Here is a 13,230-nt window from a genome sequence, read left to right on the forward strand (position 1 = left end):
GAGGTCAAGGTAGAGAGAGCTCTGGACAGGGTCAGGAGTCCTGCCTGGTTGGAGCCTGTGTGGTCTGACCCATGAACCGAGGGGGTGGTTCTGATGACCCCCATTTCTTCTTGCAGCCTAGCACTGGGTGGTGCTCTGAGTCTCACCCCAATGACCCCGAAGTGGAGCCAGTCAGAGTCACTAACTGATCCAGATTCGAATTAGGCAGTTTGTACATCTCCCGGTTCCTTGCTCAGACTCCTGGGGATCGATGGGGCAGAGACGAAGATGAGACCCAAGCCAGGCCATCTTGTAAAGAATCACGTTTATTTCTCCTTCCTCTCGCTCATGTCTCTGAACAGGCGCATCTATGAATAGGACACTGCGATTCATTACTAAGCAGCAGGCAGCAGGTCACAGAGGGAAAAAAGAAAAGCAAGAGAGGAGCCAGGAATTAGAAAACCAGTGACTTAACCACACCCCCAGCTGTGTTCACTCGGGCAGCACGTGTACTCACGTTGGACAGCACAGAGAAGGTTAGCACGGTCCCTGTGCAAGGATGACACACAAACTCGTGAAGCATCCCATATTTTTTCAGGGATGATGAAAAGGTTCTGGAGGTGGATAGTGGTGAATGGTTGTACGAGAGTGGAAATACACTTAATGCCACAGAGCTGTGCACTTACAATGGTTAAATGGTAAGTTTTAGGTTAGGAATATTTTGTCACAATTTATAAAAAACAAACAAACATGGCCCTAAGAGATGGAGGGTTGTAAAAAGGCGTCATAAAGTAGACGTCCTACAGTTACAGAGATGAGATCAGTTATAGCCAAAAGGAAAACAAATCTCAAAACCCAAATGCAGGCCACAATGTGCACACCATGGTGCAAGTACCAAGTAGTGGAAAGAGGCAACCTCGATATCACTTGGGTTCAAAGCCTAATTCTGCCACTTCCTAGCTGTGTGACCTTGGATAAGAGCCTAACCTCTCTAAGCCTGTTTCTCATTTATTAAAAAAATGACAACACTGGACTCGTGTCTGTTGGGAGAATTGGACAAGATATTACAGGCAAGGCAATCAGCACAGTAACTGGCTCCTAGCAGGCATTCACTAAAGTGTTTCCTTTCTGCAAGTGAAAAGTTGCAAATGTAATATATTGTGGGACACGGAAACTAACTTGTTTCCTGGCAGAGGCAGATCAGGTGTAGGAAGAACATGCTAAATTGCTGAAAAAGACTTAAAACTTATTATTCAGGGTGCTGGTCCAGATGTTGTAACTAAGAAACCCCCCCAACAAAATGGTTTAAACAAGATGGAAGCTCATCTTTCTCAAACTAATAGTCCAGGAGTGAGCTGTCTATGGCAAGGTACTTATGTTTCTCAGCACAAGATTTCTATCTTTGGGTCCAAAATGTTTACTTTAGATGCTGACATCACCTAGGCAGTGGAAAGGGGGAAGAGGCCAGGGGCGGCACCCACGTTTCTTTTAAGGGCATGACTCAAATGGCACAGCTCATTTTTCCACGCAGGCCCCATTGACCAAACCCATGCTAGAAAGGATGTTGGGAGAAGTAACCTCCAGCTGGAGTTCTGTTAAAGAAAGGAAGAGTGGATCTTGCTGAACTCCTAGTCATCTCAACCACACAACTTTTATTTTCTCTAGTTTATAATCACATGCTTTCAAAAACAAAAACAAAGCTAACACATTCCCCAAAATAGAAGCACAGTTTCTTATTAATTCATTCAGTATTTATATTTATTGCTATGTGCTAGGCGCTACTCAAAACATTGCATCCTGACCTCATGAAGCTTGAGTTTAGTAGCGGGAAAGAGTAAACAACAAAAATCAGAAAAACATTAGTACCAATAAGGGCAAAGATGAAAATTAAGGTGATGTGGGAAAAGGGGACTAGGTGGCCACTCAGATGGGGTGGTTAGGGGCTTCCTCACTGAGGAGGTGATGTATAAGCTGAACCATTTGAAGAGCAAGAAGGAGAAAATGCCAGGAATGAGGAACTGTAGGTGCAAAGGTCCTGACAGGGGGCAGATCTTGGAGGTGTGTGGTACAGAAGGGCCACTGTGGCTGGATTTAGCAGGAGAGGGCAAGAGGGTATAAGACCGGAAAGGCAGACAGAAGCAGTTTGCTCTCCAGCATTTCCCAGCACTAAGCACAGTGTACACGGAGTGGGCACCCCATGAGGGTTTGATGAAAGAATGAGTGAAAGATAGAGATCTGAGGCTGTTGACAGCCAGCCTCTAATGCAGAGCTCTCCTCTGCTTTCCTTAGGCAAAGACTAGATTGCCCTCTGCTCATCCTATGCACACTTCTTGGCTCCTGTCTCTCGATTACAGAGCCTCTTTCTCCCTGCTGTTGCTCCCAGAGTCCTTGTAGCCTGATGACCTCTTATAAAAAATGGAGTTAGGGAAGGAATTTGGGAAGGAGACAGATACCTGAAGAAAATGGTCATGTCTTTTCTTTGGCTTTCTCTACTCTTTGCTAAACAGCTCTAGTTCTCTTAGTTTTTCTCCATGTGGTTTTCTGGACCTGGAATCAATCTGATCCCCTCCTACATTGTGCAGTTTGGGGAAGCATTATAGAAGCAAGTACCAGGGTTAAGGCTGTAGCTTTTGGAGCCAGAGTGCCTGAGCTTGAACCCTCATTTGGCCCCCTGTTACCTGGGCCACCCTGAGTAAAGTACTCAACCTCTCTGATCATCAGTCTACCTACCCATTAAATGGGGGTTAATAATAGTCCATGACCACAATACTGAAAGCTCTGAAACTAAGGTTTTTAGTAACTCGCCTGAAGCTAAAACCTGGCCTGATCTGATCTGAACCTGTTTGGCAGGAAAATGTGACATGAAACTATTATCTTGATTTAACCCACTTAAAAAAATATTTGTGCAATTTTGCTAGAGAAATGTTAATGTGTTTGATTAGAGGACAGCCCTAGACCCTGCTGGGGGAGTTGTATAATTTATAATATATAGGCATACTTTTTTTTTACTTTTATTTTTTTAAAAATTTTTATTGAAGTATAGTCAGTTTACAATGTTTTGTCAATTTCTGGTGTACAGCACAATACTTCAGTCATACATGAATATACATATATTCATCTTCGTATTCTTTTTCATGATAAACCACTGCAAGATATTGAATATATTTCCCTGTGCTCTACAGTATAAACTTGTTTATGTATTTTATATATACCAGTCAGTATCTGCAAATCTTGAACTTCCAATTTATCCCTTCCCATCCCCTTCCCCCTGGTAACCATAAATTTGTTTTCTGTGTCTGTGAGTCTGTTTCTGTTTAGTAATAAGTTCATTAGTCTTTCTTTTTTTTTTTTTTTTCTTTTTTCTTTAGATTTCACATATGAGTGACATCATATTTTTCTTTCTCTTTCTGGCTTATTTCACTTAGAATGACATTCTCCAGGGCCATCCATGTTGCTGCAAATGGCATTTTGTTATTTTTATGGCTGAGTAGTATTCCATTGTATAAATATACCACATCTTCTTTATCCAGTCATCTGTCGATGGACATTTAGGTTGTTTCCATGTCTTGATTATTGTAAATAGTGCTGTTATGAACATTGGGGTGCATGTATCTTTTTGAATTAGAGTTCCCTCCAGATGCATACCCAGGAGTGGGATTGTTGGATTGTATGATAAGTCAATTTTTATTTTTATTTTTTAAGGAAACTTCATACTGTTTTCCACCAAATTACATTCCCACCAACAGTGTAGGAGGGTTCCCTTTTCTCCACACCTACTTCAGCATTTATCATTTGTGGACTTTTGAATGATGGCCATTCTGACTGGTGTGAGGTGATACCTCATTGTAGTTTTGATTTACATTTGTCTGATAATTAGCGACACTGAGCCTTTTTTCATGTGTCTATTGGCCATTTGTGGGCCATACTTTTTAAAACCTGAAAAATTCAGAATTTCAAAAACACTGGGCCCCAAGAATTTCAGATAATGGACTGTTACCCATTTACTCTCCTTCTTAAAGTATGACAAATAGAATGAATGCAAGACTTTGGTTGTGGCCAATGTACCAGCTGAAAATATAATAGGGAGTGATGATGTCAGGAGTGTCTTGATACCATCAGGTCAGCCCCACAACTCAAATTTCACCCTCCTATGTGAGGTGGCAAAATGTGGCTGGAAAGATACAGCTAGGCAGATTTGCAAGGCCCCCTGAGAGGTGCTTTCAGGGGAGTCCCACAATGCTCTGGCCTTGGCCATTCCCCAGCTAATGGTTTCAGAGATGACTTCTGATAAGCGAGGACTCCTGGCTGTAAGAAACCTACATGAGCTAGCCCAAGCCAAAGGGTTCTCAAGGAACACAAGGCCAAGAGGCAACTGGACCTTAGGGATGTTCTGGAATCAGGGATAAAAGCCCCGTGGACACTTAAGGGTTCCCTCACTCCTTGTCTCTTTTTCCTGCTTCTCTGCAAGTCTACTTTATCCATCTAATTGGCTTTTTCTACTTTCTAACCTGCTTGGTACAGATGGCCATTACCAGCAGCTCCTGCACCGTATTTCCTCCAATTATGAGCACAGCCTGACTGGAGTTGAACTTCTAAGTCCACATTCCCCAAGAGGGAGATATTGCCTTGTCCAGTGGGCTAGGAAGGTGTGTTGAAGAGAGACAGCCCCTCAGTGCCCACGCTGTGCCTGGCTTCCCTCCACAGGCCTGCGTCTGATCATCCAAACAAGGACTCCCCCTGGTGCCCTTTTGTACGGGTGATCCTGCACCCTTTCTTGAGCATCCACTCCTGAGCTGCTTTCACTGCAGCTCTGCCTCGTTCCTCCTGCTGAGAGACAAAAGCAGGAGAAGCCCAGTCCCAGGGAGACCATAGGCGGGAGAGCCCTTCTCCTTCACTCTGACTTGGCAGACAAATCCATGCCTTACTCACCAGGGTTCCATTTAACTGCTGCCCCTTTAAATATGGAATTATCTAGTACTTGCCATGTTTACTGGGTGGGACAGAAATCAGAGGTCTGCTTGAGCCCTCTTGGTGGAGTTATTTTCTTCTTTACTTTTGGAGGACTTTTGGGGAGGGGACCAACCCAAATGCCTTCTGACTTGGGAGGACAAGCCACTTAAAAACTCTGGGCTCCTGTTCTCAGTGTGTGAGACTGAAGGTAAGTAGCCCAGTGCTGTCTTTTCATACAAATGTAGAGGAGAAGGAAGAGATGCCTCCATCCTTGAGCATTTACCTGGGGATGTGGAAGTTTATTCTGAGCTGAACTCCCTGAGATCTTGTGCAGATATATGTTGCAGTCACTGGTTCCTTCTTGGCATTTGAGCTAATGTAGAATCCTTTCCTCTCCAGCCCTCCCAGTCCTATGGCCTGACCAACTGGGGAAAGATCAGCAATGCAATGTGTCTGCAGACAGCAGATGTGTCTAGTCCTCCTAGGTGTGGCCTCCCTGATGTACCTTTGGTCTGATTCCCCAGGGAGTTCCCCCTCCACCCCAACACACTCCCTCAATTGCCATGCCAGCAAAACACAGCTAACTCCAGTCTAAGGTATCACACTTAAGATGCATGCAGCTCAGCATGCAGTTATTTAATGGCTGTCTTTGCCATTTTGGTACAACAAGTTTCTTGGTGGAAAGAGGTGTGGTCTTGAAATCAGGAAGCCTGGGTTTTAGTTCATGGTTCTGCCTCTGTGAAAATTTGAGCAAGTCACTCACTCTTCCTGGATTTTGATTTTCTTGTTGTGCAATGAGTTGTACTCAGTGACCTCTGTGATAAGTTCCTGCTCTGACTAGCTTTTGAGCTTCACAATTTCAGAACGCTCCAGACCTTTACCGGAAAGTGTGTGTCCAGGAAAGGTGCAACTCAGAAGAGCCAGTTCTGTTAGCTTGCTAGGGTGACCATGACAAAGTACCAGGAACTGGGTGGCTTAAACAACGGATATTTATTGTGTCGTAGTTCTAGAGGCTAGAAGTCCAAGATCAAGGTGTCTGCAGGGTTGGCTCCTCCTGAGGGTTTTGAAGGAGGATCTGTTCCATAGCCGCCTCCTGGCTGCTGGTGGCTACTAGCAGTCCTAGGTGTCTTGTCTTCTCTGCCTTCATCTTCACTGGCATTCTCCCTGTGTGTCTGTCTGTCTGTCTGTCTCTGTCCAGATTTCCCTTTTTATCAAGACACTAGTCATACTGGATTACGCCCACCCTAATGACCTCATTTTAACCTGATTACCCCGGTAAAGACCCTGTTTCCAAGTAAAGTCACATTCTCAGGTACTAGGAGTTGGGACTTCAATGTAACTATCTTATCAGGGGACACAATTCAGCCGGCTCATAGCAGCAGTCATAATGCTTGGTTAGATATTTCTGCATGGGCGGAGTGAAGAAATGAACTTAAAATGGATTTTTGAATTTTTTCAATTAGGTAATACCTTCCTCTTATTTTAATGGAATACTTGGGGTTGAGTTTATCAAGTATTATCAGGTTTGAGGTGTGGTGTGCCTCCAGATGGTTCTCTCTAAGGAAATGTTACATGTTTCTTTTTTCCTCCTCCCAACTTATTCCCCTCTCATTCTTCTGTGTCTCCAGCTCCAGGTATATTCTTATTCCATTCTCCTTCATCTCCCTACCTGGATCTCAGAAAATAAAGGAGTATATGTTCTTTATTCTCTGGTTCACTATCCAGAGTAAAAATGCAGCCATCGTCCTCGCTGAATCATTATTTCTGCTTTGAGGGCCTCTCCCACCCCTTCCCCACCTCCTCCCACTTCTCCCAGGATTTATGGAAACCTTGGGCCTGGAAGGGACCTGAGATGTATTCTGAGCCCACAAGTGGCTTGGGACTCCTTGCACGGCCTACGTGTTTAGGCCATCTCTGCACGACCATCTCTCCACTTGTGAGGTATCTGATTGAGGTATCTGACTGATGCCTGTGAGCATTAGATATCTCTTTCTTATGTCAAGTTGAAATCCACATGCCCCTTCTGTCACCAATGAGCTCTCTTGAGCATGAAAGCCAAGCCATTCCAACTCCCATGGGAAGCCTTTGGAAGCAACACCAACTACCCAGGTTCAGACTCCTTAACATTTTTGTTCTTGTTTTGTTTGTGGGGGAAGGTAATTAGGTTTATCTTATTATTATTTTAATGGAGGCACTGGGATTGAACCCAGGACCACATGCTTGTTTAGCATGCACACTACCACCGAGCCATTCCCTCTCACCCCCAGGCTCCTTAACATTTGAGAGGCAGATTTCTCTGGTTCCGTTAGTTGTTTAACAGTCAGCTTCAGGGTCTGCAACTGATTAGTTGAGATAACTTGGGCAGGGGAAATAATCTCTTTGAATATCACGGTCCGTATCCTTGAACTGAGTTACAGCTGGAAGACTTGAATTTCAAGGGCCTGCTCTCTCCTTGTCCAGCTTCACTCTTCTGAACCTCAGTCTGTTAATCCACAGAATGGAGACCATTCTACTAGCCTTCCCCCGCAGGACTGCTGTGAAATCAGATGCGATAGTGTTTGTCAAATTTGTTTGTTGCCAGTTACAACTGCTGCCGCTACTGTTGCTAAGTTCCTGGCAGGAGGCCCTCTTTCTAGACTGGATCAACACCGGAAGTAAATGAAAAACTTTTGTTGCAAGTCATCCTGAGCTTCTAGGAAGTGGCTGGGGACAGGACGTGTGGGAAAGCCAGGAGGGCTATTCGCAGAATTATTTCCAACCCGTAACCCAAGTTCTGATGGTTATCCAGCTTCTAGAGGGCCGGGGAAAGGCCAAGTTCAGTTCTTAGAAGATCACATCAGGGAGACGCGCAGTCACTGTTTTGGAACAAATTAACCTCAACTGCATTTTTGCTACTTTGTTTTCATGATATCTTGTCCATTCTAGATACAGTATTGAAGTATATGCAATATACTTCAGAAATAATGCAAAATAATCTCCCTGTTGCTCAAGTACACCGATAATCCCTCAATTTAGAATATCTGCCTAAATGTACGTATCTTTCCTATGTCTTTCCACTTCAATAGATTTTACCTTCCCTTCCAAGTTAACTAAAGAGATGATTTATGTTCATTTATTCTATGTTCCGAAGCGTCAAATGAATACAAGTTTAAATATTTTTTCCTGAAAAAAAAAGTTAAGCAAAGCACAGGATGATGGGCATGCTTTTGAGCCCCTTCCTCCTCCGTATGGAGAACTAGGTCCTTTTGACTTAAGTGACTTCAATTTAAAAGATGCAGAAAAAGAGTTCTTTTGGAATCACGAAAGAAAACGATAGGATTTTGTTTCTTCCTGGCTGTCGTCTTTTCTCACACATCTCTCCTGGCATAAAGCAGAACTACAGAACTGTGTGTGGACAGATGACACTTACAACGAGAACTGAATGAGCCCTCCTCACGGAGGGGGCCCAGAGGCTCCCACTGGTGGCACTGACGGCCAGTGGGGTCCTTTCCACAGAATGTTGTTTCACCCTCGGGGTTTGTGGGGCGACTTTGCAGCCATCCTGGGCCTCTGGTTGCCCTGCTCACGTCTAAGAGAGCATTTGGTGCCTCTTTCAGCCACTCTAATGCAAAGAGGAGAGAAGTTGCTCTCAGGAGCCTGAGGACTTGACATCTGTCATGCTTACGCACGAATGATTTTAGTCTCCAGAGAATCACATCAGGAGCTAATTAAAGACAACCCTAAATTATTTGTCTGGGTCAGAGTCTTGTTCACTCTTATTCAAGATAAAGAGACTTGTTTTGATAGTATCATAGAAGCTCCTGATGAATCTTGGATGTTTGCTCTCTGCCTTTCTGATGCCCTAGTGATTGTTAATTTTTGTTTTGGCCCTGACTTTGGTATGAAAACATCTACAAAATTTGCTCAAATCCTTTCTACTACTCGGTGTAATCAACTGAAAACTTACATAACGTCAGTGAAACCAGCTGGTGGTGGTACGAATGTATATTTAGAGATGACAGAAATAAAGACTTTGAATCTTTATCATTAAAACAAACCCAAAAGTAAGCAAAGTATGCAACACATATAATTTTTAAAAGGTTAAGATACCCATATTAGAGCAACGGTTCTTAAATTTTTCTGTTTATCAGGGTCACCACAGTAATTTTGCTGAAGCCTTTCAAAATCTGTTTTCTTTTTCTTTTTTTTAAAGCTCCACTGGTGATTCTGATAGATGCCATTCCACAAAACAGTCCTTTATATTTTTTAATTCAAACTCTATCAGCGCTGGCCCTTGTGATGTTAGCTGTTCTCATTAACCCAGTTACTCCCCTTCATTTTACTTATAAAATCATGAGCTGAACTTAGTTAGTGCATACTTAAAAAAATTGGGCTAATTTATAAAATCTTAGGGAATTCTGTTGTTCACAAAGTAATTTCTCTTTTATCCCCTTTTAAGCTTTCATTTCTTTTATTAGTCTTTAATCCTCTTCTAGCTAAAAACAAGACAAACAAAACAACCCAGGAAAAACAAAGCAGGGAATAATTAGAGAAAAAACCCTTTCAATGGCCATGTACATGCGTTTTCATGTATACAAGTGTGTTAGTATGGGTTTTTTTGTTGTTGTTGGCTTTTTTTTTTTTTTTTTTTTTTAGGTTGTAGTATCAATCTACCTCAAATGAGCTCAAGCAGAAAAGTGACTGTATTGGCTCAAAGAACTGGAAGGTACAGGGAAGCATCTGCTTCAGCTCGATTTAGAGAATTCATTAATCACCCCAACTTCCTTCCCAACCTTGAGCCTCCCTTTCTCTCATTGGAAATAGGCTTCCTCCACGCGGCTGAGAGCAGTGGCCACGAGCCCCAGAGATTCACAGACCCATGGCCAACTAAGTACCCGAATAGAGAGACCTCTCTTCTAATGTCTGCAAATCAGCTCCAGGAAAGGCTCCATTTCCTTCCTCCTGCTTGGGTCCCACCTCTTTGCTTTGATGGTGCAGTGATGGGCAGCACCACCTAGAGCGTGTGGAAAGTGAAGGAGCCGCCCCAGAAAAGAGTTGCTTTTGTATATTATTTTGTAAAGGGCCAGATAGTAAATATATTAGGCTTTATGGGCTATATAGAAGCCCATATTCTTTTTCCTCTCCTACTAAGCTTTCTTAGTACCACACCGAGGAAACAGTACTGGGAGTAGAAACAAAATTGAGCAGGAAAGGAAAATGGGGCCAAAGGTAAGAGGGAATGCGGAAAAAATGGGTGAGGGTAAATGAGAGCATACTTTAGAAAGTATTAAGGCCATATTTGTTATTGAAAAGAACAAAACGAAGGCGATCTCGAGTTGTAAAGCTAGGAACATGATGATTGGTTATCCATCCCTTGCAAAAAAAAGTAAAAGGAACATTTATTTTGCTTAAATATGAGCAACAGGGAAAGACCATGGTTAATGTCCACACAAAGTTTGTATAAGAAAAAGTACAAGGAGCAGAGTAACAGTTCCTTCAGGCGATGGAAGCACATAACAAGAACATGCTCACAAAAGAGAGGAAAACCATAACCTAAATTTAAAACAAGCCAAGATGAAATAAGAAGCTATGGAGAACAACGTAAGTTAAAGGTAGAGAAACTCACAAATGTAGTTTTTGGAAAATAGGAATATTTGAAAATAAAGGTGAATGATGGAACTACCTCAGACATGTATTGGAAACTTAAAAAATCATTTCAGAAATAAAGATTAAACTACATTGAATACAAGAGCAATAAGTACATATAACTCATTTGTTTTTGCTATTTTTAAAGTATAGTGATTAACATTATTACATTAGTTTTATTTGTACAACATAGTGATTTTATTTTTATAGTTTATACTCCATTTGAAGTTACTATACAATATTGGCTACATTCCCTGTGTTGTACAATATATCCTTGTAGATTATTTATTTCATACATAGTAGTTTGTGCCTCTTAATCTTCTACCCCTATCTTGCCCCTCACCCTTCGCTTTCCCCACTGGTAACCACTAGTTTGTTCTCTATATCTGGGCCTGTTTCTGTTTTGCTGTGTTTGTTTATTGTTTTGATTCCACATATAAGTAATAACATACAGTATTGTATTTCTCCATCTGACTTGCTTCACTTATCATGATACCCTCTAGGTCCATCCATGTTGTTCCTAATGGCCAATTTTCAATCTTTTTAGTGGCTGTGTAATATTCCTGTGTGTGGGAGGTGGAGAGGGATACATCACATCTTCTTTATCCGGTCATCTGTTGATGGACATTTAGTTTGCTTCCATACCTTGGCTATTGTGAATAATGTTGCTGTGAACATTGGGATGAACATATCTTTTCAAAGTACTGTTTTTGTTTTCACTGGATATATATTCTGAGGTGGAACTGCTGGATCATATGGTAGTTCTATTTTGAATTTTTTGAGGAACCTCCGTATTGTTTCCACAGCGGCACAAGTTTCCATTTCTACCAGCAGTGCAGCAGGGTTCCCGTCTCTGCATTCTTACCAACATTTGTTATTTCTTGTCTTTTTGACAATAGCCTTTCTAATAGGTGTGAGGTGATAGCTCATTGTTGTTTTGATTTGCATTCCCTGATAATTAGTAATGTTGAGAATCTTTTCATATACTTGTTGGTCATCTGTATGTATTCTTTGGAAAAATGTCTATTCAGATACTCTGCCAATTTTTTAATCAGATTGTTTTCATTTGTGTGCTGTTGAGTTGTATGAGTTCTTTATATATTTTGAGTATTAACCTCTTATCCAATATATGATTTGAAAATATTTTCTCCCATTCTTTAGGTTGACTTTTCATTTTGTTGATGGTTTCCTTTGATGTGCAGAAACTTTTTAGTTTGATATAGTCCCATTTGTTTATTTTTGCTTTTGTTGTGTTTTCACTTTTTGTTGCCTTTGCTTTTGGTGTCAAATCCAAAAAATCATTTCTAAGACCATCGTTAGGGAGCTTATATTTTCTTCTAGGAGTTTTATGATTTCAGGCTTTATGTTCAAGTCTTTTATCTATTTTAGTTGATTTTGTATATGGTGAAAGATAGTGGCCCAGTTTCATTCTTTTGCACATGTATGTCCAGTTTTCTCAACACCACTTATTGAAGAGAATATCCTTTCCTCAATGAGTTTCTTGGCTCCCTTGTAATAAATTAATTGACCATATATGCATAGGTTTATATTTGGGCTCTCTATTCTGTTCCACTGATCTATGCATCTTTTTTTTATGCTAATACCATCCCGTTTTGATTACTGAAGTTTTATAATATAGTTTTAAACCAGGAAGTGTGATGCCGCTGGCTTTATTATTACTTCTCAGTATTTCTTTGGCTATTGAGAGTCTTGTGATTCCATCCAAATTTTAGGATTATTTGTCTATTTCTATGAAAAATGTCATTGGAATTTTGATAGAGATTGTGTTGAATCTATAGATCACTTTGTGTAGTATGGCAATTTTAACAATATTAATTCTTCCAGTCCATGAGCACAGATGTTCTTTCCATGTATTTGTGTCTTCTTCAATCTCATTGATGTCTAATAGTTTTTAGGGGATAAGTCTTTCACCTCCTTGGTTAAACTTATTGCTAGATATTTTATTCTTTGTGATGCAATTGAAAATAGGATTCTTTTCTTATTTCTCCTTTCTGATAGCTTATAATGTATAGAAACACAACTGATTTTTGTATATAGATTTTTGTATCCTGCAACTTTAATGAGTTTATTATTTCTAACAGTTTTTTTTTTTAATGGAGTCTTTAGGGTTTTCTATAGAAAATATCATGTCATCTGTAAAGAGTAACAGTTTTATTTCTTCCTTTCTGATTTAGATGCCTTTTATCTCATACCTAATTGCTCTGGCTAGGATTTCCAGTACCATGCTGAGTAAAAGTGGTGAGAGTAGGCATCTTCTTAAGTTTTTTTTTTTTTCCACTATTGAGTATGATGTTAGCCATGGGTTTGTCATATATGGCCTTTATTATGTTGAGATATATTCCCTCTATACCTACTTTGATGAGAGTTTTTATCATGAAAGGATGTTGTCAAATGCTTTTTCTCCACTTACTGAGATGATTTTATGATTTTTATCCTTCATTTCATTAATGTAGTGCATCACATTGATAAATTTGTAGATGTTGAACCATCCTTGCGTCCTTGTAATAAATCTCACTTGATCATGATGTATTATCTTTTTAATGTATTAAACTGTTGGATTCAGTTTACTGATATTTTGTTGACGATTTTTGCATCTATGTTCATCAGGGATTATTGGCCTATACTTTACTTTTCTTGTAGTATCCTTGGCTAGTT

The 13,230-nt window shown here is 40.8% G+C and overlaps 1 non-coding gene across 1 annotated transcript; it reads left to right on the forward strand.

Annotated features, from left to right (window-relative positions):
• The first annotated feature begins 467 nt into the window (after positions 1-467).
• On the forward strand, positions 468-573 carry LOC116665154. The gene has a single exon (XR_004321715.1). It is a non-coding gene; the product is annotated as a U6 spliceosomal RNA (small nuclear RNA).
• Positions 574-13,230: the final 12,657 nt, after the last annotated feature.

This window comes from Camelus ferus, chromosome 7 (assembly GCF_009834535.1).
Source record: "Camelus ferus isolate YT-003-E chromosome 7, BCGSAC_Cfer_1.0, whole genome shotgun sequence".
Lineage (NCBI taxonomy): Eukaryota > Metazoa > Chordata > Mammalia > Artiodactyla > Camelidae > Camelus > Camelus ferus.